Raw genomic sequence first — 23670 nt, forward strand, 5'->3', positions numbered from 1 at the left:
AGTGGAGTGATATAAAGGGGAGTAGGGTACAGTGGAGTGGTGTAGAGTACAGTGCTGTAGAGTAGAGAACAGTGAAGTGGTGTAGACTGGAATGGCATACAGTGGTATAGCATACATTAGAGTGTCATGGCACACAGTGGAATAGAGTAGAGTGGAGTGGTGCACAGTAGAGTGGGGTGGAGTAGAATAGCCTATAGTGGATTAGCATATAGTGAAGTCACGGCCATGGCGAACAGCCCTTGGACTCTGGATAAGTTAGTACGTACCATACATAGAAGCCCTTGTGGGAAGATCAATGGCTTGTATGTTGAGAGTAAGCCCTAGCTCTATTGTTATGCTATGTCCTGCCACCCCTGTAGACTATATCATGGGTGAACATGCTAGCTGCTGTTCATACTGCCTTCCATTCTTGTTGTCTGGTTTTCTTTTGTCATTTTTTTAATGTTCTACTTTTTATGCTGTTCTTTGTTGCCTGCTTTGTTTCTGCAGGGAGTGAACTCTGTACCCTGCAGTGAGCAATAAGGCTCATGGGACTACATGTTCCAGCAGGCGCGAGCTGCAGCCATATTGGGTGTGTGCTTTTACTATGAAAGGGAGCCCCGCCCGCTTGCTTGCTATTCCTTCCACAAATCCAACGATCCAGTAAGCGGTCATAGCGTGCTCTCCGTGCATCACTGCACTCTGCTGGCCAAAGAAATGCCTGTGCTGTGTCAAGCTGCTTCCGCAAAAGGAGAAGTGAAGCAGCCATCACCTTATCTATCCCTGTCACTTAAGAGGTCGGACGGACCTCACTTGTAAGAGCACAGTGGCACTTTAATGAACATTGTTCAGGCACAAAGACCGTGTTAATTTTGGAAAAGCAGCTCATGCTGCGAAAAGCTGCTCATGGTTGGACATAGCGCGTAGAACAACATACCGATAAAGGCTTGTGACAAGAGAGGCAGGTCCCCCTTAACGTTGTTTATGGCAAAAGTACTGTAAAAGTCTATAGATCGAAGCTAATTAAAGGAATGGGTCATCTTCTATTGCAGACCCCCTGGGATGAAGGGAAAGAAAAAAAACAAGAACAGAGCTGTAGATTAGGTGGGTGCATCTTGGTTAATTACTAGGAAGTTAATATATTTGTGTGGTTTCCTAATGTTGCTCCTGGGTTATATCTACGTCCTTTCTTTCTCTATGAAGTGAACCAAACAAACTACAGTTAGGGAGCAACGTCTAATAAGAACTGGTACTAACCTAATGGAGTTAGTGGTGGGTATGACAAAAGGTTAGGGGAGTGTATTGGATTATTCACAAGCCTTGTTCTTTTCTTACAGCAGCCATGGCTGGTTTAGGTAAGAGCAGCGTATAGGGGGAGATGACATGGAAAAAAAAAATTTAAAAAAAGAAGACCACTTACCTTGCGTTCGCCACATCACCAAGGCGGGAATGCGGCAAGTGCAAGGTAAGTTTTTTTTACATTTTATTTCCCCTCGTCGTCGCATGTCGACTCATCCCACACCACTCTTACCGGTTGCGACTGTATTACAGGTCTCCCTCCCCAAGGTTCCTTCCCCCACACCCTTTTCCTCACCTGGCCACTCCAGTGATCTGTGCCATTATGGCATCAGACTTGGTGGTGCCTGGAGGTGGACCCTTATAAGCAGCAAGCAAGCACCGAGAAGCGCAAAGACCCATTTGATAGAATAGCAAACCATGACTACGGTTTCTCCTGACTTGCTTGATGCTATAATGGCCAACTTGGACGATGTAATGAAGGCCCTGGTCCAGGTCCAACAAGAGTTGACGCAGTCAAAAGTTGCCATGTCAGTTTTAGCGGATAAATACGCCCAGCTGCAACACAGACATAGCAGAGAGGAGCCCCTTTGATATTACACTAGGGAAATACCCAAGCATGGTTCACACAGATACCACAGGGGTAAGTGTAGATCCAAAGACGGTCACTACTACCAATGTTTCAGTCACAGTTCAACCCAAATTCCCTTAGCTGCCCAAGAAAGATACTCAGGTGATCCTCTAAAGGTACAGGTGTACCTCACTCAGATAGAACTGCACTTCACCTGTAGCCCTGCATCATTTCCAGATGCCCAATACCGAATCGCTTTTCCTATGTCTTATTTGGCAGGAAATGCTGCCAAAGGCAGTTCCACTAGTTAGGAGTGACAGCCTTATGCTTTATGATTGGAAAAGGTTTGTCAAAGAATTCAAGAAAGTGTTCGATACGCGAGCTACCATTCTATCCGCAAATAGGGAGCTCTTAGAGCTCAAACAGGGTAACCTAGACCTGGTTATATACCTAATACAACATAACCAGTTAGTGGCAGAAACCGCTTGTCCTGAAGAAAAGCAGAAATTTGTTTACTACCAAGGACTCCGAGATGAGTTAAAAATGTTTTGGCACAGATAGACCCCCATCCACAGACATTCTGAGCGTATCAATCTTACACTTAGACTTGATCACAGATTGGCTGGCTGAAAAGGGGAAAAGAGGAGTGAAGAACTCCCACCTAGTTTTGAATGTTCAAGGCCCACAATTACAGCCACTGGTTATGACAATGCAAGTTAACTGATGGAAATAGGGTCTGTTCGCCCAACTCTAACTAAGGAAGAGAAAGAGCTGCGACAGAAGGGTGACTTTGTATGTACTGCAGTAAGAAGGGGCATTTTGTTATAGAATGTCCCACTAAACCAAAAACCAAATTCATAGGACAGCACCAGCAAAGACAACCGCTGAAATCTCAGTGGAAAACTAACCAGCTCAAGGGACAAAGAAGGGAATCTTTTGAGCCAATTGAGAATCCTTTCACTGAATACCCGAATTGGTGACCACGTAGCACATTTTATGCTACAAATGGAACTGATGCTTGGGCCTAGTCAACGTCACAATGTTGTGATCCTGCTAGACTCTTGGGCTACTGGCAACTTTGTTGATTCAACTTTAACAAAAAAGTTATACTTGCCCTGTGAACATAGAAAAAAGCCAGAAGTTATACAAACAGTGGATGGGCGAGTAGTGGCTTCAGAGCCTATCACCATGCAGACCTCTGAACTGTACTTGAGTTTTCTGTTTGGACACCAATACCATTCAGAAAAAAATCAGTTTAACATCATTATGCCCCTCAATATAGTTTTATCTTGGGACTACCTTGGTTGGTGGTACACAACCCTAGCATTGACTGGGCCTCCCATTCTATAACAGCCTTGTCCACATATTGCACGGAATATTGTTTACAATCCAAAACTGAGGGGAACAACCCCACAGCAATACTCTCAATTCCATCGAGTTTTTAATGAACAACAAGCTGAACAGCTACCACCCCACCGCACATCAGACTGCCAGATTGTTCTGATGCCAGGAGCAGTGATCCTTAATTGTTGCATCCATGCTCTGTCAGAGACTGAGAACGCCGATTTACACAACTACTTGGATAAGTATTTTGCAAACTGGTTTATCAGGCTGTCCGAGGCCCCGGCAGCCTGCCCACTGTTTTTGTTCCAAAGGCTAACGGTGAGCTCTGCCCCTGCACTGACCATCATGCACTGAATAAGGTCACGGTTAAGAATATGTACCCACTCCCCCTTATTCTAGTGCTCCTAGACCAAGTTAAGTCAATCAATCAACCAATCAGAACATTTATAGAGCGCGCTACTCACCCGTGAAGGTCTCAAGGCGCTGGGGGGGGGGGGGGGGAGGTCTTGAGGTGTTTCCTGAAGGTGAGGTAGTCCTCGGTCAGTCGTAGGTGTGTAGGGAGGGAGTTCCATGTTTTGGCTGCCAGGTAGGAGAACGATCTTTCTCCGGTGGTGGTTCTGCGGATCCGTGGGACGGTGGCGACGGCGAGGCTGGCAGAGCGTAGCTGGCGAGTGGGGATGTAGAACGAGAGGCGGTTGTTGAGGTGTTCTGGGCCATTGTCGTGGAGTGCTTTGTGTGCGTGGGTGAGGAGCCTGAATGTGATCCTCTTGCTGACGGGGAGCCAGTGCAGGCTTCTCAGGTGGGCGGATATGTGGCTGTGGCGGTGATAGATAGTAATTTTCCTGTTGCAGAATGTTCTAATGAGGTTATGAATATGTTAGCCTAATGTGTCTAACCAATATGCAGTTACAGCTTATTATTCATGTGCTGCAACCCACTGAGCTATTTTTGTAATATGCTAGCTTCAACTTCTCTCATAAGAGAGAGAGGCTTGTCTATGGCAGAGAGAGACTTCTGATGCTGACATTTGCTCTGCAGCTCCAATGTCTCATGGTACAATTTTCCCCCATCCCTTATGAGCAGAAAATCCCTGGTTTCAGCATCTCTCGCCTTGGGTATTTTTCTTGCAGAAATGTTTCCATGCTCTAGAGAAGCCGAGTCTCGGCTCCGTGGCCTTGAGGGAAAAATGTTGCTTTTGCATGAGCAGATGCCTCTTGTATGAGGCTATTGTTCGCCCTCTGCTGAGCCCAGTACTTTTCCAGTCTCTAGAGAATTAGTTTCTTTTTGCTTGGCGCATACCCTCATGGGTGTTATTCCAATGCCACCTGAGAATGTCATTGGTACTCTAGCTCCTCACAAAGAGGAGCACTGGGAAGTTCATTAGGATGATGTGGTATTCAAATGCAGCACCAGACACATGTTATTTATAGTACTGCAAATTATTGGGTGTGTGGGTCATTGCCTTCATACACACACAGGGGTGGAAAACTGTTGCTTGTATTCTTGCCCTATGGAAGTAGCTGTGAGGGTTAGTATACTCTGAGTAGTTTAGTAAAAAACATTTCTCAGCCCGATAAAGATCTACTTCCTGGATGTTAGATATAGGTCCTCGCTGATAATGCGAGTGAGCCCTCATTATAGAATTCAATAGGGTGTTTTCCCTGATAATGACTGTTTGATATTATTTGCATTAATTCCTGCTCATGACTTAAACTGTGATGTATTTTTTAAGTAGTCCGATCATGACATAGTGTTATAGAGAAATGGTACCCGAGAACATATGCTTAGATTAGTCAAAAGGGAGGGTACCTCACACCCAGAGAATAATTATTGTCTTAGTAGGTATTGCAGGGGTTGTTCTTTTACTTGTTGCCTCTGCATTTCCTGCCCTATAGTATCCTGCACTACTTCTGTGATCATGCTCATCCTAGTATTTCATTTCCCGAAGCCAGATATCTTTTATGATGATATACTATTGGTTATACTTGTGGTTTTTTTTTTTTTTGGTTTCCCTTTGATTGATGAGTGATGCCTTTAGAATTGTATAGACATTACCTTTAAGCAATAAAGGCTGCACTTATGTTAGCCACAATAGGCTAAAAGGAGGGTCTGATAGATAGTAATTTTCCTGTTGCAGAATGTTCTAATGAGGTTATGAATATGTTAGCCTAATGTGTCTAACCAATATGCAGTTACAGCTTATTATTCATGTGCTGCAACCCACTGAGCTATTTTTGTAATATGCAAGCTTCAACTTCTTTCATAAGAGAGAGAGGCTTGTCTATGGCAGAGAGAGATTTCTGATGCTGACATTTGCTCTGCAGCTCCAATGTCTCATGGTACAGTTTTCCCCCCTCCCTTATGAGCAGAAAATCCCTGGTTTCAGCATCTCTCGCCTTGGGTATTTTTCTTGCAGAAATGTTTCCATGCTCTAGAGAAGCCGAGTCTCGGCTCCGTGGCCTTGAGAGCAAAATGTTGCTTTTCAATGAGTAGATGCCTCTTGTATGAGGCTATTGTTCGCCCTCTGCTGAGCCCAGTACTTTTCCAGTCTGGGCATGTCTTTACCCTGCCATGCTATGTTATAATGTATTGTCCTGATGGGATGAGTCAGTCCTCTCGGTGCACTCCCTGGGGTGTAGACCTGACGGGGCCCATCTGCAGATGAATCTTATGGCCTAATAAATATATTTCTAATTCTTCTCCACTGTTCGGCTGGCTTATTATATGAGAATGATAGATGAGTGAGGTAAGTCGCTCAGGTGGATTTGAGCCACGCTTATCAGCGGGGGATGTCGAGGATGAGTCATGCAGAGGCATTCTGTAGGCGCTGGAGTCGTTTCTGAAGTTTGGCTGTGGTTCCTGCGTATAGGGCGTTTCCGTAGTCCATTCGGCTGGTGACGAGGGCCTAGGTGACGGTTTTTCTGGTTTCGGTGGGGATCCAACGAAAGATTTCACGGAGCATGCGCAGGGTGTTGAAGCAAGATGACGAGACGGCGTTGACTTGCTTGGTCATAGTGAGGGAGGACTCCAGGATGAATCCCAGGTTGCGTGCGTGGTCCAAGGGTTTTGGTGCGGAGCCCAGCGCTTTGGGCCACCAGGTGTTGTCCCAGGCGGAAGGGGATTGTACGAGGATGAGGACCTCCGTCTTGTCTGAGTTCAGCTTCAGGCGACTGAGTTTCATCCATTCTGCGACGTCTTTCATTCCTTCCTGGAGGTTGATTTTGGCGGTGGCTGAGTCTTTGGTGAGGGAGAGTATTAGTCGGGTGTCGTCGGCGTAGGCGATTATGTTGATGTTGTGTTTGTGTGCGATGGCGGCGAGGGGGCTCATGTAGATATTGAGGTTGGGTTGGGTTGGGCTGAGCGAGGAGCCTTGGGGTACGCCGCAGATGATCTCGGTGGCCGCTGAGCGGAAAGGGGGTAGGTGGACTCTCTGGGTTCTGTCGAAGAGGAACGAGGTGATCCAGTCCAGGGCCTTTCCTTGAATCCCTGTGTTGAAGAGGCGGGTTATCAGGGTGCGGTGGCATACGGTGTCGAAGGCAGCTGAGAGGTCTAGGAGGATGAGAGTGGTAGTTTCTCCGTTGTCCATTAGGGTCCTGATGTCGTCAGTGGCTGCGATGAGGGCGGTCTCGGTGCTGTGGTTGGCTCGAAATCCGGACTGGGACGGGTCGAGCGAGTTGTTTGCCTCGAGGAAAGTAGTCAGCTGTTTATTGACGGTCTGCAGTCATTTTTACCTAGTTAGACCTTTAGGGAGCTTACCATTTGGGTCACATGCGCCGAATGGAACTCCTTCTTCAAAACACGCTATGGTATCTTTGAATACACTGTGATGCCATTCGGGTTTTGCAACTCACCAGCAGCCTTTCAGGTCTTCTTAAATGAAATGTTCAGCAAGTATCTGGATTGTTTTGTCATAGTTTATATCAACAATATCCTCATTTATTAAAACTCAGAGCAAGAACACACAATGCACATCACTACCATTCTAGCGATCTGACAAAGACACCACTGATACGGTAAGTTAAGCAAGTGGGAATTCCTTGTCAATCAGGTAGAGTACTTAGGGGTCATACTCTCTTAGGGAAGTCTCCAGATGGCTGAAAGAAAGGTTCAACCTGTCCAGCAATGGGCCATTCCTGAAAAACATCCGGGACATACAATGCTTCCTTGACTTTGCCAATTTTTACATGAGCTATAACAACCATTTCTCTCACGCAGTAGCCCCAATCACTTGGCTGCTAAGGAAAAGCATTGCTTTTAAATGGATCGCAAATGCCCAAGACCCCTTCCTCCGGGTAAAAAAAAGCCTTTACCACCATGGCCATTCTGGTCCACCCTGATCCAATTTTGCCTTTCATTGTGGAAGTGGATTCCTCAGAAGTGCCAGTAGGAGCCATACTATCTCAAAGACATACCAGCAGAGAACAACTACAACCCATGGCATACATGGCCAAGGAATTGATCCCTGCAGAAAAGAACTACACAATAGCTTAGAAGGAGCTCTTAGTTATTCACAAGGCATTCAAGGAGTGGACACACTACCTCCTGGGTGCTTGGCAAATTGTAACACTGTTTATGGATCATTGAAACTTACAGTTTATGAAAACTGCCAGTGTTAACTCCTCGCCAGCTTAGGTGGATGCTCTTCTTCGCGGAGTACGATTTCATCTTCACCTTTTGGCCTGGCACTGAAAACCGCAAAGCTGATGATCTAACTAAACAAGAGACAACTCAGTTACCCAGCACTGAACCTCCAAGATCCATTCTGAACCCAGCTAAAGTCTTCAATTTGCTTTTCAAGAAGAGGTTCTTGATCAAGTAAAAGAGTACTTCAGGATCCTGGATTGGCCATCCTGGATACAACAAGCCCCAAAGAGGCGTGTCAGGCAGGTGTTACCAATTCATGACTCAAAATTGTATCTACCCAATGTAGAGTTGCAAAAGACAGTCTTTCAATGGAATCATGAGCATCCCTGTGCAGGACATCCAGAGGAGCAGCAGACCAAAATAGTCATCAAAAGGAACTTCTAGTGGCCTACATTAAAGCACAACATTGACACCTGGATCAAAAACTGCAAGATCTGTGCATGGGCCAAAAATGATGATGGGAAGCCAAGAGGCCTCTTGCTCCCATTAGCAACGCCCTCTACTCCTTGGGAACATATGTCCTTAGACTTCATCACAGACTTACCTAACGATCAAGGCTACACCACCATACTTGTAGTGGCGGATTGTCTTACAAAACTGGGGCATTTTTTAGTGGGCTTCAGGTGTTATATACCCTCCGCCAAAGAATCCTGGGTGGATCTTCTTTGGCTGGCAGAAACCGCCTATGATTTAGCTCATCATTCTTCTATACAGGTGTCACCATTCTATAGAATGTACAGCTTTTATCCCATGTATCTCCCAATTCATGATCCCGAAAATGCAAACACAAATCCAGCAGTGGCCAAAAGTGTCAAGCGTATTCTACAGACCCACGCTCATATACACAAGCAATTGGACTAATCCAAGAAATGCTATAAACAAGCAGCGGATAAGAAACGCTGACCCAGGCAATAGTATGTCACTGGGGACAAGGTGTGGTTATCAACCAAAAACATTGTATTTAAGCAGACGAAGGCTTTCCATCCCAAGTTCATCGGCTTGTATCCCATAGTGCGACAAGTCAACCCTTTGGCCTTCCAGTTAAAGCTACCCGTGCAGCTTAAAGTACACACTGTGTTTCACACATCTTTATTGAAAACCAGCACCACAAACATGTAGACCACAACCGCTTCCATTGCTGGTCTATGGGCACGAGGAGTATGAGGTTTGCAGCATTCTGGATGCCTGGTGACTGAGTGCCAAATAATGGTATCTCCTTGCCTGGAAAGGTTATAGCCTAAAGTATAATTCCTGTATAAAGTATAATTCCTGGGAGCCGGCTGAGAATGTGCATGCTCCACAGTTGGTGAAGCAGTTCCATGCTCTGCATCCTCATAAGCCAACCCCAAGAGGCCACTTTGGGGATGGGAGTACTATCATTGCCATGACTGGTGGCACTTGGACTCTGGTCAAGTTAGTGCACGCCATGCATAGAAGACTTGTGGGAAGTTCCACAGCTTGTATGTGAAGAGTAAACCCTGGCTCCGTTCTTATTCTATGTCCTGCCACCCCTGTAGACTGTCCCATGGGTAAACATGCTAGCTGCTCTTCCTAATGCCCTCCGTTTTCGGTGTCTGGATTCCTTTTGTCCATTTTTAGGTCTCGATGAGTCAGCTCGCATGCGCTGCTCGGAGAGACTTTAGTAGGTGAGTTTTCAAAATGCTGCTGGCTAGCTACAGCCTTCAGTTCACGCGCCTCAGCCGCCATCTGTCTCCTCAGTCACGGGCCATTAAGTTGCTTGTTCCTTTCTTTCATGGCTCTGTAAGACTTACAGCATGCTCCTCCACCCCATCCACAAGCAACCCTCCTCCTCTGTAGCAACCCCCTTCCCTGCCTAACCTTTCCTCACGACCAATGCATAAACACACAACACACACATAACCACACACACACAACCACACACACACACAACCACACACAGACAAAACCACAACCACACACCCACAACCGCACACACCCACAACCTTACACAACCACACACACAACCACACACACAACCACGCACACACATACACACAACCACACACACCCTCAACCACACAGACCCACAACCACACACACAACCACAACCTTTCACAACAACAACCACACGCAACCACAACCACACCCACCCACACAACCACACAGAACCACACACACAACCACACACAACCACACACACAGCCACAACCACACACACACACAACCATACACGCACAACCACACACAACCACACATACACAACCACGCACACAACCACACACACACAACCACACACACAACCACACACAACCACAACCACACACAACCACAGTACCACGCAAACAAGCACACCCACAACCACACACACAACCACATACAATCACACCCACAACCACACACAACCACACACTTAACCACACACACAACCAACCACACACAACCACACACACAACCACATAACCACACACACACACAACCACACCCACAACCACACACACACAAACACACACCACACACACACAACCACACCCACCCACAACCACCCACAACCACAACCACACACACAGCCACACCCAACCACACCCACAACTACAACCAACCACACACAACCACACACAGAACCACACACACAACCACACACACACAACCACACACACAACCACACACACCACACACACACAACCACACCCACACACAACCACAACCACACACAACCACAACCACACACACAACCACACACACACACACACAACCACACACAACACACAACCACACACACAACCACACACACACACACACAACGACACCCAACCACATTACCACACCCACAACCACACCCACAACCACACCCACAACCACACCCACAACCACACACAACTGCACACAATCACACCCACAACCACACACAACCACACACACAACCACACCCACACCCACGCACGCACTCACACACACACGCACACACACACTCTCTCAAACCCACAGCTGTGGGGTAGTTAAAGTTATTTACAAATAATTTCCTGTTGATATGATTCTAATGAGGCCTTGCTAATTGCATTTAGGCACATAGTGTATGGTCCGTTGTCTTTTCTCCTACAGGTGGTCTTCCCTGGTGTACTAACCCTAATTTCACCCCCCCTTTTTTTAAGACTACTCTGCTCATATTATTGTCAGAGACAGAGCTGCTGGAAGGTGGGCTTCTGTGGTGGGGTGGGACACTGTTCCTGAGGATCCCTCCAACTGACAACTTTTGAAATCAGCCTTTTCAATTTGAACTCCAAATGTTCTTCTACTGATGAACCAGGGTTTTTTGTCTGGATTCCTTAAGTTGGGGATCTAATCCGAGAGAAGATTGGTGATAAAAAGAGTTTGGCCCATCCTACTGTGCACCAGAGCCCGTCCAACTAGTTTCAATTGTTTTGATCAAGGTACACCATGCAGCCAGTTCTACCCAGTAAGCCACAGGGGTTTTAGGGTAGTTCCTCCCTCAACCCTGAACAAAGTCCCTCTACATGCTTTAAGCAGTCCTAATCTTTCTATACCACGGATGGGGTCTACCGATGCTGAACTTTTAATCATACCAGTTAATGATAACAACACAGGATGGGTTTCTTATGCGAGTTTGATGTTTTCCACTGCTGCTTCTTGCACTGACGTTATATACTGCCAACCACCTTTGTAGGTGCCTGCCTGCTCTCCTTCGCCTGATGAGATCCTTGTTTTCACTCAGATGGCTCCTTTTTTTTTGTCAACATTGATGATTTTTCTTCTGATTCTTTACATTCCTCTATACATGGTACACATGCACTGTTCCTTTATCTGATTCATCCATGGTCCTACTGTTGGTTGGATTAATCGTTCACTATTTTTTCTTTCCCTCTGGATTGAATTTATTACAGTTTTCTTTATATTCCTGAATGGACACTATCTCCCAAATCAACTTCAGCAGAACTAGTAGCTGAGATGCTTCTGCTCCAATCTCCATCACATAGTCTGAAGAGACTTGTCCCTGGGGAACATTACTGCACTCCCTGTCCATGATGGTATTGTTTGGGATAAAGATATTTCCCCAGGTTCTATCTATTTCTGATGAATGGGATGTTTCTACAATTCTATCTGAATACAATTGTAACTGCGTTTGAGAATGAGGATTTATATTGAAATTCTGCAAATTATGGTGAAATGAAGTTATCCACATCACTATACACACAGATCTAGTAATCCACAAGCTGTTTTCAACTATATACAGAGGGAACACTGCCCGACACCTTCTGTGGGTATTTCTAAAACATATTCAAAGAAGTTCCCTTATTATTCTGGTCATGTCCCTACAGATTCTGTTTCATATTATTATATGCTTACACCTTCAATAGCAAAGAAAAATATGGTCGCTGAAACAAAACTGATTTATTCAAATTAATGTATTTCACACCTAGCCTTACAGGGTTATTAGAACTAGAAGGACAATGTTGAGATTATATCTGGTTGAGGAACACGACAGGGGTAGGTCCAGAGCACTGATGCTTTTTTTTGGGCTTGTCACATCCCTCGACAAATCATTTTTCTAAACAAAACAGTACAACAGACTAGATACCTTGTTTTAAGCATTGTTAAAAATGTCAATACACTAATCATTTACTCTGTTGAAAAATTTGAAAATTGGCAATAGTTCAATCATTTCACGGAAAAGCAGCTCAGAAGACTCAGTCTCTGTATTTCAAAGTTTTGTTGTTCTATATACACAATCTTACTACATTCGTAGGAACTGTATAGCACTCTGTGCCCTTACTTTTCGATATTTTGTCCCTTGATATTGTAGTAACGACATTCTCTTGATAGGTTTCATTTCCCGATGCCCCGCCCATTTACATTTACATTTTCATTTTCATTTACATTTATGAGTTAGCAGGATGTGTCTAACCAATGGTATATTCATTTATGCATTCTTGCTCATATTCTTCATCTAATATTCATTTATGTGTGTTATACTATCATGTTTTCTTAGCTTAGCTTGTGTGCCACCATTTTGGAAGTGTTTCTTTCTGCGTGCGAGTCGCACTCACTCACCCCTCCCGTAAGAATAGAGAAAAGAAATGCTAATGCAGTAGTTTTCCTTTCTCAGCTAACTGTGACCGAAACTATAACAAATTCATTATCAGTGGTGTTCTCATATGCTGGAGACGCTGAGGCCCGGCTCCGCGGCCTTGGGCAGAGATAAGAAATGTTACCATCGCAGGTGCAGATGCCTCTTGTGTGAGGCCATTGTTCGCTCTTCCAGGGTTCCAGTATTTTTCCACACTGGGCGTGTTTTACTCTACTGTATCCTGATATAATGTATTACAGTGTTGGGATGGGTCAGTCCTCTCGGCGCACTCTTATGGGTGAGGTCGGACAGGGCCCTCTCATATGGGAGTTTGTGGCCTAATAAAATTACCTTGTTCATTCTTCTCCACTGTCCGGCTGACTTATTACTGGGTAACTATAGGTGAGTGCGGTAAGTCACTCGGGTGGATTTGAGCCACGCTTATCAGATGGCGCCCGAACAGGGACTCCGCGATAAGGATCTTTTTCACCCGTAAGTGGGTAGCAGAAGACCGGGGACCCTCTGGTCGGCACGGTGGGTCTGGGTACCCACTTTGATGCCAAGCTTGGTTCTCGCAGCGCTGCCCCGCCCTGCTGATCGGGAGAGGTCCCGGTTCATGATCCTGCGCCGGAGTCCGGAAGGCGGAACTTTGGAGCTGACCGTGTTGGTCCTGGCAGCCGGTGGTGGAGAACGGTAGAAGTCGGTACTGCGCATAGAAGGTGAGTGGTCCGACTGTTGATTGAGGGAGCGGGGATGCTCCATGAGGCCGGTGTGTCTCTGGTGATTGGAGGAGCTGGTGTGCTCCTGGGGCTAGTGTGCTCCGGGGAACTCAGGGTGCGAGTGGCGCCCTGACAGACTTAGTGGAGATTGGGTGGACGTTTGTTTGTCATCCGACCGGATGGTACTGTTGTCGAGGCGTGGCTTGCTGTGGATGAATTTTGGGACCTACCCAAACCCCTAGGGTGTGTGGTTCGCTGGGTGCGGGTCCCGGTTCTCAAGTGGCATAGTGCGCAGCGATCTGTAGTGCCGCCCGGGAGGCGGATGTGTTCCTCAATTTCAGAACGGTATGTATACTGTTCGGTCTGCGGAAGGGTCCAGGTTCCCCAGGACTTGGTCGATGGGCCTCGTCCCATTTTTTGATAACACGTGTTTGGCAGGGATTGTGTTGGCGAAATAGGAAGTGCAACTGCGTGTGGGTGTGAATTTCTCGTTGTGATTGTATGACCAGGGAAAGCGAAAGTTTTGTGTTGGTGTGAGGTTCAGTGAGTGGCGATGCCATGTTTTAGTAAACTGCGGTGCCTTGGGTGCTGCTGTGGCTCTTCGGACGCTAGACTGGCCGAGAGCCAACCCGCCCCGGTGGAGGGCTCCCCTAATTTCGAGATGTACGTCAAACCTGCCTCCGATTTTGTTTAACACTTTGTGGCACAGATATACGAAGGGAAATGTGGATTTGCAGTGGCCTTTTACCGGTTCTTTTGATGTGGCAAAATTATATTATTTACAAGACCGATTGTTTGCTAGGCGCAGTCACCAGAGTATGTTCGATTCTCTGAGGATGTGGCAGAAGGAAGTAAAAGAGCGACAGTTGAGGGAAGAGAAGGTAGCTCAAAAGAGAGCGGCACAGACAATGGTGCAGAAGGCGAGAGAGCATACTAAGAGAGAGAATGAGCAGCGGATTGAGCGCGCAGACAGGCTTTTCAGGTTACAGGATAGTAGGAGCTATGTGGTTCGAGAGGAAGAACAAGATAAGATGGAGGACATTTTGAACGTTTGCCCCCCTCCCCCATATGCCCCGCAATCCTTGTACCCTGTGTTGGCGGGTTCTGCTTCTTCCGCGGCGGTTTCGATTCCGCAGGCAGGTGCTTCTCCTTTATCTGGCGCCCCCACCACCTCCTCCGTTTCCGCTCCAAAATTGTTGAGTGATGTTGAACAAGCTTTGTCTTCTGTCACTTCTTCATTGACGGCGCCCTTGGTCTCCCTCTTGGCGGCGAGCTCACCTGCCTTCTCGGTGGCCCCCTCTGCGCTCCCTACTGTTTCTGCTGGCGCTACCCCTCAAGGTGGGTTGGTGACCCCGGCTCAGGGTTGAAGGGAAGTGGGCTGCTTACTCAGGTGCGGAAGTTGCTCACGCGTTCTACTGTCGGGTTGGATGAGAAAACGGTGATAGCTAATCAGGCTTGCCAGTGGGCTAGGAATAATATTTATTCGATTGAAGATATTTGGTCCACGATGAAAGATTATGAACCACTGATGCAACAGCATGCTTTATGGCATATGTCGACGACATTGATAGCGTTGCGGGAACAGGGATATGGTGGAGAAGCACCGGCGATTCTTCATGACATTAAGAATAATGCCTACAGAGCTAATACTGGTATGAAGGATGTGTTACGCAGTTTGAGGTCCTTGTTAGAGTATAGAAATGAGTTGCCGTCGGCGGGAGAGCCTCGTTTCCCTGGGGTACATCCGATGCGGGAGGTACACCCTATTTTCCACCCTGAAATACCTGAGGTTGTAGACCCGCTCACTAATAATGTCACTCGAGTTCGCGTCGATGCTCATTTCCAAGAACAATGGGTGTATACGCCCTGGAAAAGGAGCGAGGTATTAGCACTGAAGACCCAGTTGCCCGACTCGAGAAAGAATCCAACTGCCTATTACAAAGAGTTGACAGAAGCAGCGTCCTCGACGGTCATGACATTAGCAGACATAGAGTTGTTTTTTGGACTGTTGGTTCCGGTGGATATGTGGAGACAGGTAAAGGGTACGGATCATGTAGAAGAGCTGGGTGGCACCTGGGAGGAACTTAAAGACTGGGACAAGGAGCGAAAGCCAGGGGAGAAGCCGAAGGCTGAAATTCTAGCGTTACCGGGATGCATAATAAAATATATGCACTCCCATATTCCTCCTAAGAAAGTGGATTGGGATAAGTTGACTGCATGCAGACAGAAAAAGGATGAGGCGGTTTCAGATTTTTTCACTCGATTTGAAGAGACTTTCATGGATTTCAGTGGTCAAGACATTTCCCAAGATGGCGGCCTGTGCCTTTTCGTTAATAGATTCGTAACAAATTTGTTACCGGAAATATCGGGTCGATTGCAGGCATCGGAGAGTACGTGGACGACGTCCACCCCCTCTGGTATTCTGAGCATGACTCAGTATTATCAACATAGGGAGAATGAGAATAAAGACAGACAAGAGAAGAAGGCGAAGGATTTGAAGACAAGAGTGTTACTGCAGCAAGTAGCGAAGGGTCGGGGACGGGGAGCCCCGCCCATGGTAGCTGGTCGAGGAGGAAGTGGTTATGGAAGGGGAAAGAAGAGAGAGCGTCTGGGGCAAAATCAATGTGCTAACTGCAAAAAGGAGGGGCACTGGTGGAGAGATTGCCCAGAACTTCAGTCTACTGCCGGACAAGGCGGGGGACGTGGTCGGGGTGAATTTCGCAGGAATGATAGACAGTCTGATGAAGGTAGGCGACCGGGAGGGAATTACTTTGATGGAGACAGGGACCGACAGCACTTCCAGAGCGAGGGCGACAATGGTAGAGACAGACAGTACTACAATGATGCTTATGCTATGGACGATTTGACTGGATTTTCTCATAACTAGGACAGCGTAGGACAGAGCATGGGACCGGTTTCTGTGGATATTGATCAACGAGGACCCTACGTGACAGCAGATTTGTTAGGGTCACCCCAGAAATTTTTAGTGGCTACGGGAGCTACGAATAGTTCGGTGGCCCGTTCTCAGGTCCCAGGGGCGGCTCTGTCTGGCAAGAATAATATCTCCGTAAGGTTCTCAGGTACTCCGGTGATTAGCCCCATCTCTAAACCACTTGCTCTTACGATTGGTCCTTTTACTATTGATTCCCCTTTCCTCCTAACGTCACAGTGTGGCGAGAACTTGCTAGGTTTGGATTTGCTGAAAAGATTGAATGCTACCATTTACTGCTCTCCAGATGGTGTGTACCTCACGTTGGGTCCTACTGTCGCGCGTGCGCAGCAGTGTTTTTCAAAAGATGAGCCCCTCCCAGCTGAGTTTGAGGGGATTCCCGAGAGTTTGTGGGCTAGCAGCGATACTGATGTGGGTAAAATGGATATTGCCCCTGTGTCGATAAAGGTTGAGATGGGAGCCCGATTGCCTCAGATACCTCAGTATAAGATATCTAGGGATGGAGAGAAGGCTTTGTTGCAAATAATACAGGACTTGATTCGTTCAGGAGTAGTGGAGGAGAGGGACTCCAACAGTTGTAATAGTCCTATTCTCCCGATCCTTAAGAGGCCCTCTGCAGATTCCAGTGATGGTACACCTGATGTCTATCGCTTTGTGATTGATTCACGCCACATTAACAAGGTGGATGAGCCCCAGTATCCGGTGGTCTCTGACATTACCACGATTTTGGCAATGATTCCTCCCTCTGCTAAATATTTCTCTGTTCTGGACTTGAAGAATGCATTCTTTAGTATCCCCGTGCACCCAGATAGCCGTTACCTATTCGGATTCTCATTGGCTGGCCGAAGTTTTAGATTTTGTAGAATTCCCCAAGGTTATACGGAAAGTCCCAGCATTTATAGTCAAGCTTTGAAGGCGCAATTGGATGATTTGGAACTCCCGAAGGGTAATGTTTTATTACAATATGTGGATGATCTCCTCATAGCATCAGACACTGAGGAAGGGTGTCGAGAGTCCACTGTTAAATTGTTACACCATTTGGCTCACAAAGGACACAAGGTGTCTCTTTCTAAATTTCAATACTGCCGACAGGAGGTTACCTACTTAGGTCATCTCCTATCGAAGGAGGGGAGGAGGCGGACGCCGGAGCGCATTAAGGCGATAACTAACATGGCTGTACCTAACACTCAGCGAGAGGTGCGCGCGTTCTTGGGCATAACTTCGTATTGTCGCCAGTGGATACCTAATTACGCCCTACTAACAAAACCCCTTCTGTATCTGACTACTAAAGAAGTGCGCGAACCCCTACCCTGGACTCCAGCATGTCAAGAAGCGTTTGAGTTACTAAAAACTGCTTTATGCTCTGCACCTGTTTTGGGAACACCTGATTACCAGAAGCCTTTTGTGCTTTACGTACACGAGGCGAAAGGTTGCGCGTTGTCTGTCTTAACTCAATGTTTTGGCGGGAAACAGCGACCGTGCGCTTACTTCTCTGCAATGCTTGACAATGTGGCGACAGCATTGCCGAGTTGTTTGAGGGCTACAGCGGCTGCTTTAGTTTCAATTAGACAATCGGCAGGGCTCGTCCTGGGATCAGCTCTCACAGTAATGGTACCGCATGCTGTGGACATTTTATTGAACAGAACACAGACGCAGCATTTAACTAGTGCTCGTCTTACTGGTTATGAGATGACGTTATTTGCACCCCATGTGACGATTAAACGATGTGCTACGCTGAACCCGGCCACATTGATACCTATCCCTTCAGACGAAAAGGACGAAGGAGTGCATGACTGTTTGTTTAGGACAGAGGAGGAGACAAAGGGAAGGATAGATTTGACGGACACCCCCCTAGATGATCCTGATGGGGAATTGTATGTTGATGGTTCCTGTTTCAAACTTGCAGATGGTACCTCAACTGCAGCATATCCAGTCACGACTTTGAAAACTGTGGTAGAGACTTCTAGGATTCCATACCATTCAGCTCAGGCTGCAGAAATAATAGCATTGATGCGTGCGTGTGAGCTGAGTGAAGGATTGGATGTGAATATTTACACTGACAGCCAATACGCCTTTGGCGTGGCACATAGCTATGGGCGCCTGTGGGCAGAACGGGGATTTTTGACATCACACGGACAGAAGATTCAGAATGGCCCATTGATATTACGACTATTGACAGCTTTGACACTTCTCAAAAGACTGGCTGTGATCAAGTGTAGTGCACACAAAGCACCCACGAATGTTTGTGGTAGGACCAGCTAGGTGGGTACCGGACGTTAATATGTTCGCGAACACTGTACAGAGTGTGCGGAACATAAAGGAAAAAGCAACTGATGACAAGTTGAGGGCATGGAAGGATGGTGGGGGAGGTTGGACTCGGATGAATGTTGGACGGATGTGTCAGACAAAAGACGATGGCTACTCCCAGATGCATATGTCCTCCCAGTGGTGACAATGGCCCACGGGCCAGCGCACATTAGTGCAAAAGGGATCTGCAAATTGTTAGACCCAGTATGGAGTAATACGAACATTTCCAAAGTGGCAACACATTTAGTGCAGCAATGCATGGTTTGTTTAAGACATAATCCTGGCAAAGGAACACCTGTCCCAGTTGGAAATTTTGCCCCTCCTTCTTTCCCTTTCGAAGTCATACAAATGGATTATATTGAGATGGAGAGGGTAAATAACTTAAAATATGTCCTAGTGGTGGTATGCTCATTTAGTAGGTGGGTGGAGGCCTTTCCAACTAAAGATTGTACAGCCATCTCGACAGCAAAGATGCTGATTAAAGAATACTTTTCGAGATACGGCTTGCCCCAGGTGATCTGGAGTGATAATGGCACATCTTTTAATGCTGAACTGATGAAGCAGATCTGTAAAGGATTACAAATATCTCAAAAATTTCACGCAGCCCAACATCCCCAGGCCGCGGGTTTGGTTGAACGATTCAATGGTACCTTAAAGCTCAAAATTGCCAAGATACAGGAGAGTACAGGGCTACGCTGGCCAGACGCACTTCCTCTTGCTTTGCTTTCCACCAGAGTGACAGTTAACTCCAAGACAGGCGTTTCCCCCCACGAAGTTATATTCGGCAGGCCCGCCAATGTGTGGGGTGTCCCTAGACCTAAATGTTTTTCAGAAATTGAATATTCTTTGTTGATAGATTACCTGTATGCCTTGACTAAAGATCTCCGTTCTATTCATCAGCAGGTAGCAGACACCCTGTAGCCGCTGCCGGAGGGGCCTGGACACAGCATCAAACCCGGTGACTGGGTGGTGATAAGAAGATACCAACGGAAGTCCTGCTTGGAGCCCAGGTGGTCGGAGCCAAGGCAAGTGCTCCTCACCACACGCACCGCACTTCGAGTTGAGGGCCGGAAGGCGTGGACCCATGCCTCGCATGTCAAGAGAGTTCCACTCCCACTGCCTTATGATGAATGGGTGAGAGGCGGCGTTGCTGACCACGAGACCGAGGCAGTTCCTCGTTACGTCCCCTTTACGGATGCCTTACTGAAGGGTGACGAGCCAAATGAGAGTCAAAGGAGGCCAGCTCTGAGAGCAAGTAGTGAGGCCCCCCCTGATCGTAGTGAGCAAATACCGGAAATTACATCCTCTGCTTTTGATCTCCCCATTCTGTTCACAGATCCTGAAGTGCGAGGGAGCACTCGCTATAATCTGTGGCCCAGAAAAGAGAGGAAGTAAAAGTGAGCACTGGAAGAAGGGCTGAGTTAGGGAATAGATGTGGACAATGTTGAACAGGTTAGCTCAATGGTAGGGATGGACTGCTGGTAAGAGCCCTGGTGCGCTTCGAGACATTGTTGAATGGAACACTAGGATTGCGTCTGGGCCCAGGTTCAGTGCTCCTGAGTTGCTACAGTTGTGTGACTCCGTCGAGGGATTAGGGATTGAACAATAGAAGTCTACCTGTGAGGCTTTAACGGACACAGGGAGAAGATCCCTTTCAAGGGTGAAGAACCCCTCTGGCCGGTTTTGGAGTTTCTGGAACATTTTTGTAGTATTGTTTTAGTCTAGTTTTGTACTCTAAGCTAGGTGATATGTATCCTTTTGGCTGTCCTTTTCCAGAGGAGGAGCAGCCTTTTGCAGCTCCCCGTAGACTAGAACCAGATTCACCATGGCATGCTCTGCCCCGAAAAGGAAAAATAGTGGTTATTGTGATCTTCATCATTATATTTCTAATAATTCTTGGGATACTGTTTTTTCTGGATGAAGCTTACCCTGTTCATCAGTTAGTTCCCACTCCTTCAACGTTGCCGGAGCATAATATGATTACTGTTGATTATGGTGAACAATGCATGAGAAAGGGCTATTGTGATAATGTTTTCATTAAAACTCTACATCATGCTCATGCTGTGTATAATGTGACAGATTGTTGGGTCTGTGGGTTGCTCCCTTCCGCTGCATACAAGAAGGATAGGTCAATCAATCGATCAATCATTCCATTTGTATAGCGCACTACTCACCCGGGAGGGTCTCAAGACGCTTGGGGGAAGGGGTATGCTACTGCTCGAACAGCCAGGTCTTGAGTTGTTTCCTGAAGGCGAGATGGTCCTGGGTCAGCCAAAGGTGGATGGGGAGGGAGTTCCATGTCTTGGCAGCCAGGTAAGAGAAGGATCTTCCTCCGGCGGTGGCTCTTCGGATGCGTGGTACGGCTGCGAGGGCGAGGCTGGTGGACCGTAGCTGGCGGGTGGGCGTGTAGAAGGTCAGGCGGTCGTTGAGGTACTTGGGGCCCAGGTCGTGGAGAGACTTGTGTGCGTGGGTGAGGAGCCGGAACGTGATCCTCTTGTCGACGGGGAGCCAGTGCAGGTTCCTCAGGTGGCTGGAGATGTGGCTGCGTCGGGGGACATCCAGGATGAGTCGGGCGGAGGCGTTCTGGATTGGAGTCTTTTCTGTAGCTTGGCTGTTGTTCCGGCGTAGAGGGCGTTTCCGTAGTCCAGTCAGCTGGTGACGAGTGCCTGAGTGACAGTCTTCCTGGTCTCGGACGGGATCCAGCGGAAGATCTTGCGAAGCATACGCAGGGTGTTCAAGCACGATGAGGAGACGGCGTTGACTTGTCTGGTCATCGAGAGGGAGGAGTCCAGGATGAAGCCCAGGTTGCGTGCGTGGTCGGTTGGCTTGGGTGCGGTGCCCAGGGCTGGGGGCCACCAGGAGTCGTCCCAGGCGGAGGGCGAAGATCCCAGGATGAGGACTTCTGTCTTGTCCGAGTTCAATTTCAGGCGGCTGTCCTTCATCCACTCGGCGACGTCTTTCATCCCTTCGTGTAGGCAGGTTCTGGCGGTGTCGGGGTCTCTGGTGAGGGAGAGGATCAGCTGGGTGTCGTCGGCGTAAGAGATGATGTTGAGGTTGTGCTGGCGTGCGATGGCTGCAAGAGGTCTCATGTAGACGTTGAAGAGGGTGGGGCTGAGTGAAGATCCTTGCGGGACGCCGCAGATGACTTCGGTGGCCTCGGAGCGAAACGGGGGGAGGCGGACTCTTTGTGTTCTTCCGGCGAGGAACGAGATGATCCACTTCAGTGCCTTCTCTTGGATACCGATGTTGCTGAGGCGCTGGACTAGGGTGCGGTGGCAGACAGTGTCGAACGCAGCGGAGAGGTCCAGGAGGATGAGGGCCACTGTTTCCCCCTTGTCGAGCAGGGTCCGGATGTCGTCGGTGGCTGCGATGAGGGCGGTCTCGGTGCTGTGGCTCTGAAGCCGGACTGCGAGGGGTCGATGGATCCGTTTGTATCGAGGAAGGCGGTCAGCTGTCTGTTGACGATCTTCTCGATGACTTTAGCAGGAAAAGGGAGGAGCGAGATGGGGCGGAAGTTCTTGAGGTCGGTGGGGTCCACTGTAGGTTTCTTCAGGTGGGCGCTGAGCTCGGCGTGCTTCCAGCTCTCCGGGAAGGTGGCGGTGTTGAAGGAGGTGTTGATGATGTTCCGGAGTTGGGGTGCGATGGTGGAGTCGGCCTTGTTGAAGACGTGGTGTGGGCAGGGGTCGGTCGGTGATCCGGAGTGGATGGTGTTCATTGTGCGGGCTGTGTCTTCGGTGGTCACCGTGGTCCAGGTGTGGAGGGTGGCGGTGGGGGGCGTTGGTTCGACGGTTGGGTGCGTGGGTGGTGTGCTGTTGTGGATGTGAGCGATCTTGCGGTGGAAGAACGAGGCAAGGGAGTCGCAGAGGTCTTGTGATGGAGTGATGTCGTTGGTGCCGGTGCTGGGGTTGGAGAACTCCTTGACGATGGTGTAGAGCTCTTTGCTGTCGTGGGCGTTGTTGTCTAGTCGTTCCTTCAGGGATTTCTTCTTGGTGGTGCGGATGAGCTGGTGGTGCTTGCGGGTAGCGTGTTTGAGGGCGGTCATGTTGTCGGTGGTCCGGTCGAGGAGCCAGGCCTTCTCGAGGGTGCGGCAGGTCTTCTTGGAGTCCTTGAGTTCGTCGGTGAACCAGGATGCCTTCTTGCTTCTGGGTCTGCTGGGAGGGTTCTTTAGTGGCGCGAGGTCGTCGGCGCAGGTGGTCAGCCACTGTGTGAAGTTGCGGGCTGCTACGTTGGGGTCCGTTGTGTTGGCGGGTGGGCTCTGGCTGAGGGAGGTGGTGAGCTGGTCGGCGGTGATCTTGCTCCAGCTCCTGTGAGGTACCTGTTGCGGGTGGTGGTGGGTCGTGGTTCTTTTGAAGCTGAAGTGGACGCAGCTGTGGTCGGTCCAGTGGAGTCCGGTGGCGTGGCTGAAGGTGATGTACTTGCTGGAAGAGAAGACGGGATCAAGCGTGTGGCCGGCGTAGTGGGTGGGGGTGTTGACCAGTTGCTTGAGTCCGAGGTTAGCGAGGTTTTCCAGCAGGGCGGTGGTGTTGCGGTCCTTGTTGTTCTCCAGGTGGAAGTTGAGGTCCCCTAGGAGGATGTAGTCAGCGGAGGGGAGGGCGTGTGGGCTGATGAAGTCTGTGATGTCTTCGCTGAATTGTGTGCGTGGTCCCGGGGGTCTGTAGACGAGGGTGCCTCTGACGGTCGTCTTAGGGTCGGTGTGAATCTGGAAGTGGAGATGTTTGGCTGCTGCGAAGGAGTCGCTGGCGTCGGTCGTGATGCGGATGGTGTTCCTGTGGATGATGGCGATGCCTCCTCCGGTCTGGTTGATGCGGTCCCTCCT

Source organism: Lissotriton helveticus, chromosome 3_1 (genome assembly GCF_964261635.1).
Source record: "Lissotriton helveticus chromosome 3_1, aLisHel1.1, whole genome shotgun sequence".
Lineage (NCBI taxonomy): Eukaryota > Metazoa > Chordata > Amphibia > Caudata > Salamandridae > Lissotriton > Lissotriton helveticus.